The following is a 5,998-nucleotide window of genomic DNA, read 5'->3' on the forward strand; positions in this document are numbered from 1 at the left end:
ATAAGTGAGGAGAGTGTGTTCCCCTGATGGTTTAACACGCACGGGACATGTTACCAGGTGAACAGTATAAGTGAGGAGAGTGAGTTCCGCTGATGGTTTAATATACACGGGACATGTTACCAGGTGAAGAGTATAAGTGAGGAGAGTGAGTTCCCCTGATTGTTTAATACTGACGGGACATGTTGCCAGGTGAACAGTATAAGTGAGGAGAGTGTGTTCCGCTGATGGTTTAATATGCACGGGACATGTCACCAGGTGAACAGTATAAGTGAGGAGAGTGTGTTCCCCTGATGGTTTAATGCACACGGGACATGTTACCAGGTGAACAGTATAAGTGAGGAGAAGGTGTTCCCCTGATGGTTTAATTTTCACAGGACATGTTGCCAGGTGAACAGTATAAGTGAGGAGAGTGTGTTCCCCTGATTGTTTAATACGCACGGGACATGTTACCAGGTTAACAGTATAAGTGAGGAGAGTGTGTTCCCCTGATGGTTTAATAAACACGGGACATGTTACCAGGTGAACAGTATAAGTGAGGAGAGTGTGTTCCCCTGATGGTTTAATATACACGGGACATGTTACCAGATCAACAGTATAAGTGAGGAGAGTGTGTTCCCCTGGTGGGTTAATGGAGACGGGACATGTTACCAGGTGAAAAGTATAAGTGAGGAGAGTGTGTTCCCCTGATGTTTTAATATACCCGGAACATGTCAGCAGGTGAACAGTATAATTGAGGAGAGTGTGATCCCCTGATTGTTTAATACACGCGGGACATGTTACCAGGTGAACAGTAAAAGTGAGGAGAGTGTGTTCCCCTGATTGTTTAATACTGACGGGACATGTTACCAGGTCAACAGTATAAGTGAGGAGAGTGTGTTCCCCTGATTGTTTAATACTGATGGGACATGTCACCAGGTGAACAGTATAAGTGAGGAGAGTGTGTTACCCTGATGGTTTAATACACACGGGACATGTTACCAGGTGAACAGTATAAGTGAGGAGAGTGTGTTCCCCTGATTGTTTAATATACACGGGACATGTCACCAGGTGAACAGTATAAGTGAGGAGAGTGTGTTCCCCTGATTGTTTAATACTGATGGGACATGTTACCAGGTGAACAGTATAAGTGAGGAGAGTGTGTTCCCCTGATTGTTTAATATACACGTGACATGTCACCAGGTGAACAGTATAAGTGAGGAGAGTGTGTTCCCCTGAATGTTTAATACACACGGGACAAGTCACCAGGTGAACAGTAGAAGTGAGGAGAGTGTGTTCCCCTGATGGTTTAATACTGACAGGACATGTTACCAGATGAACAGTATAAGTGAGGAGAGTGTGTTCCCCTGATGGTTTAATACTGACAGGACATGTTACCAGATGAACAGTATAAGTGAGGAGAGTGTGTTTCTCTGATGGTTTAATGCACACAGGACATGTTACCAGGTGAACAGTATAAGTGAGGAGAGTGTGTTCCCCTGATGGTTTAACACGCACGGGACATGTTACCAGGTGAACAGTATAAGTGAGGAGAGTGTGTTCCCCTGATGGTTTAACACGCACGGGACATGTTACCAGGTGAACAGTATAAGTGAGGAGAGTGTGTTCCCCTGATTGTTTAATACACACGGGACATGTCACCGGGTAAAAAGTATAAGTGAGGCGAGTGTGTTCCTCTGATGGTTTAATACTGACGGGACATGTTACCAGATGAACAGTATAAGTGAGGAGAGTGTGTTCCTCTGATGGTTTAATGCACACAGGACATGTCACCGGGTCAACAGTATAAATGAGGAGAGTGTGTTCCCCTGATTGTTTAATACACACGGGACATGTTACCAGATGAACAGTATAAGTGAGGAGAGTGTGTTCCCCTGATGGTTTAAGACTGACAGGACATGTTACCAGGTGAACAGTATAAGTGAGGAGAGTGTGTTCCCCTGATGGTTTAATATACACGGGACATGTTACCAGGTGAACTTTGTAAGTGAGGAGAGTCTGTTCCCCTGATGGTTTTATATACACGGGATATGTTACCAGGTGAACAGTATAAGTGAGGAGAGTGTGTTGCCCTGATCGTTTAATATACACGGGACATGTTACCAGGTGAACAGTATAAGTGAGGAGAGTGTGTTCCCCTGATGGTTTAATATACACGGGACATGTTACCAGGTGAACAGTATAAGTGAGGAGAGTGTGTTCCCCTGATGGTTTAATATATACGGGACATATTACCAGGTGAACAGTACAAGTGAGGAGAGTGTGTACCCCTGATGGTTTAACACACACGGGACATGTTACCAGGTGAACAGTATAAGTGAGGAGAGTGTGTTCCCCTGATTGTTTAATACTGACGAGACATGTCACCATTTGAACAGTATAAGTGAGGAGAGTGTGTTCCCCTGATTGTTTAATATACACGGGACATGTTACCAGATCAACAGTATAAGTGAGGAGAGTGTGTTCCCCTGATGGGTCAATAGAGACGGGACATGTTACCAGGTGAACAGTATAAGTGAGGAGAGTGTGTTCCCCTGATGGTTTAATATACACGGGACATGTTACCAGATCAACAGTATAAGTGAGGAGAGTGTGTTCCCCTGATGGGTTAATAGAGACGGGACATGTTACCAGGTGAAAAGTATAAGTGAGGAGAGTGTGTTCCCCTGATGTTTTAATACACACGGGACATGTTACCAGGTGAACAGTAAAAGTGAGGAGAGTGTGTTCCCCTGATTGTTTAATACTGACGGGACATGTTACCAGGTGAACAGTATAAGTGAGGAGAGTGTGTTCCCCTGATTGTTTAACACTGACGGGACATGTTACCAGGTGAACAGTATAAGTGAGGAGAGTGTGTTCCCCTGATTGTTTAATATACACGTGACATGTCACCAGGTGAACAGTATAAGTGAGGAGAGTGTGTTCCCCTGATTGTTTAATACACACGGGACATGTTACCAGGTGAACAGTATAAGTGAGGAGAGTGTGTTCCCCTGATGGTTTAATACTGACAGGACATGTTACCAGATGAACAGTATAAGTGAGGAGAGTGTGTTCCCCTGATTGTTTAATACGCACGGGACATGTTACCAGGTGAACTGTGTAAGTGAGGAGAGTCTGTTCCCCTGATCGTTTAATATACACGGGACATGTTACCAGGTGAACAGTATAAGTGAGGAGAGTGTGATCCCCTGATGGTTTAATATACACGGGACATGTTACCAGGTGAACAGTATAAGTGAGGAGAGTGTGTTCCCCTGATTGTTTAATACGCACGGGACATGTTACCAGGTGAACTGTGTAAGTGAGGAGACTCTGTTCCCCTGATCGTTTAATATACACGGGACATGTTACCAGGTGAACAGTATAAGTGAGGAGAGTGTGATCCCCTGATGGTTTAATATACACGGGACATGTTACCAGGTGAACAGTATAAGTGAGGAGAATGTGTTCCCCTGATGGTTTAATACACACGGGACATGTTACCAGGTGAACAGTATAAGTGAGGAGAGTGTGTTCCCCTGATTGTTTAATATACACGGGACATGTTACCAGGTGAACAGTATAAGTGAGGAGAGTGTGTTCCCCTGATTGTTTAATACTGATGGGACATGTCACCAGGTGAACAGTATAAGTGAGGAGAGTGTGTTCCCCTGATGGTTTAATACACACGGGACATGTTACCAGGTGAACAGTATAAGTGAGGAGAGTGTGTTCCCCTGATTGTTTAATATACACGTGACATGTCACCAGGTGAACAGTATAAGTGAGGAGAGTGTGTTCCCCTGAATGTTTAATACACACGGGACATGTCACCAGGTGAACAGTATAAGTGAGCAGAATGTTTTCCCCTGATGGTTAAATATCCAAAGGACATGTTACCAGGTGAACAGTATAAGTGAGGAGAGTGTGTTCCCCTGATGGTTTAATACTGACAGGACATGTTACCAGATGAACAGTATAAGTGAGGAGAGTGTGTTTCTCTGATGGTTTAATGCACACAGGACATGTTACCAGGTGAACAGTATAAGTGAGGAGAGTGTGTGCCTCTGATTGTTTAATACGCACGGGACATGTTACCAGGTGAACTGTGTAAGTGAGGAGAGTCTGTTCCCCTGATTCTTTTATATACACGGGATATGTTACCAGGTGAACAGTATAAGTGAGGAGAGTGTGTGCCCCTGATCGTTTAATATAAACGGGACATGTTACCAGGTGAACAGTATAAGTGAGGAGAGTGTGATCCCCTGATGGTTTAATGTACACGGGAGATGTTACCAGGTGAACAGTATAAGTGAGGAGAGTGTTATCCCCTGATGGTTTAATATATACGGGACATATTACCAGGTGAACAGTATAAGTGAGGAGAGTGTGTTTCCCTGATTGTTTAATACTCACGGGACATGTTACCAGGTGAACAGTATAAGTGAGGAGAGAGTGATCCCCTGATGGTTTAATACACACGGGACATGTTACCAGGTGAACAGTATAAGTGAGGAGAGTGTGTTCCCCTGATTGTTTAATATACCCGGGACATGTCACCAGGTGAAAAGTATAAGTGAGGAGAGTGTGTTCCCCTGATGATTTAATGCACACAGGACATGTTACCAGGTGAACAGTATAAGTGAGGAGAGAGTGTTCCTCTGATGGTCTAATGCACACGGGACATGTTACCAGGTGAACAGTGTAAGTGAGGAGAGTGTCTTCCCCTGAAGGTTTAATACTCACGGGACATGTTACCAGGTGAACAGTATAAGTGAGGAGAGTGTGTTACCTGATGGTTTAATGCACACGGGACATGTTACCAGGTGAACAGTATAAGTGAGGAGAGTGCTTTCCCCTGAAGTTTAATATTCACGGGACATGTTACCAGGTGAACAGTATAACTGAGGAGAGTGTGTTCCCCTGATTGTTTAATACACACGGGACATGTTACCAGGTGAACATTATAAGTGAGGAGAGTGAGTTCCCCTGATTGTTTAATACACACGGGACATGTTACCAGGTGAACAGTATAAGTGAGGAGAGTGTGTTCCCCTGATTGTTTAATACACACGGGTCATGTCACCAGGTGAACAGTATATGTGAGGAGAGTGTGTTCCCCTGATGGTTTAACACGCACGGGACATGTTCCCAGGTGAAAAGTATAAGTGAGGAGAGTGTGTTCCCCTGATTGTTTAATATACATGGGACATGTTACCAGGTGAACAGTATAAGTGAGGAGAGTGTGTTCCCCTGATGGTTTAATATACACTGGACATATTATCTGATGAACAGTATAAGTGAGGAGAGTGTTTTCCCCTGATTGTTTAATACTCACGGGACATGTTACCAGGTGAACAGTATAAGTGAGGAGAGTGTTTTCCCCTGATTGTTTAATGCACACGGGACATGTTACCAGCTGAACAGTATAAGTGAGGAGAGTGTGTTCCCCTGATGGTTTCATATACACGGGACATGTTACCAGGAGAACAGTATAAGTGAGGGGAGTGCTTTCCCCTGATGTTTTAATATACACGGGACATGTTACCAGGTGAACAGTATAAGTGAGGAGAGTGTGTTCCCCTGATTGTTTAATACTGACGGGACATGTTGCCAGGTGAACAGTATAAGTGAGGAGAGTGTGTTCCCCTGATTGTTTAATACACACGGGACATGTCATCGGGTGAACAGGATAAGTGAGGAGAGTGTGTTCCCCTGATGGTCTAACACGCACGGGACATGTTGCCAGGTGAACAGTATAAGTGAGGAGAGTGTGTTCCCCTGATGGTTTAACATGCACGGGACATGTTACCAGGTGAACAGTATAAGTGAGGAGAGTGTGTTCCCCTGATTGTTTAATACACACGGGACATGTCACCGGGTAAAAAGTATAAGTGAGGAGAGTGTGTTCCCCTGATTGTTTAATACACACGGGACATGTTACCAGATGAACAGTATAAGTGAGGAGAGTGTGTTCCCCTGATGGTTTAAGACTGACAGGACATGTTACCAGGTG

The sequence above is a fragment of the Heterodontus francisci genome, unplaced genomic scaffold (genome assembly GCF_036365525.1).
Source record: "Heterodontus francisci isolate sHetFra1 unplaced genomic scaffold, sHetFra1.hap1 HAP1_SCAFFOLD_290, whole genome shotgun sequence".
Lineage (NCBI taxonomy): Eukaryota > Metazoa > Chordata > Chondrichthyes > Heterodontiformes > Heterodontidae > Heterodontus > Heterodontus francisci.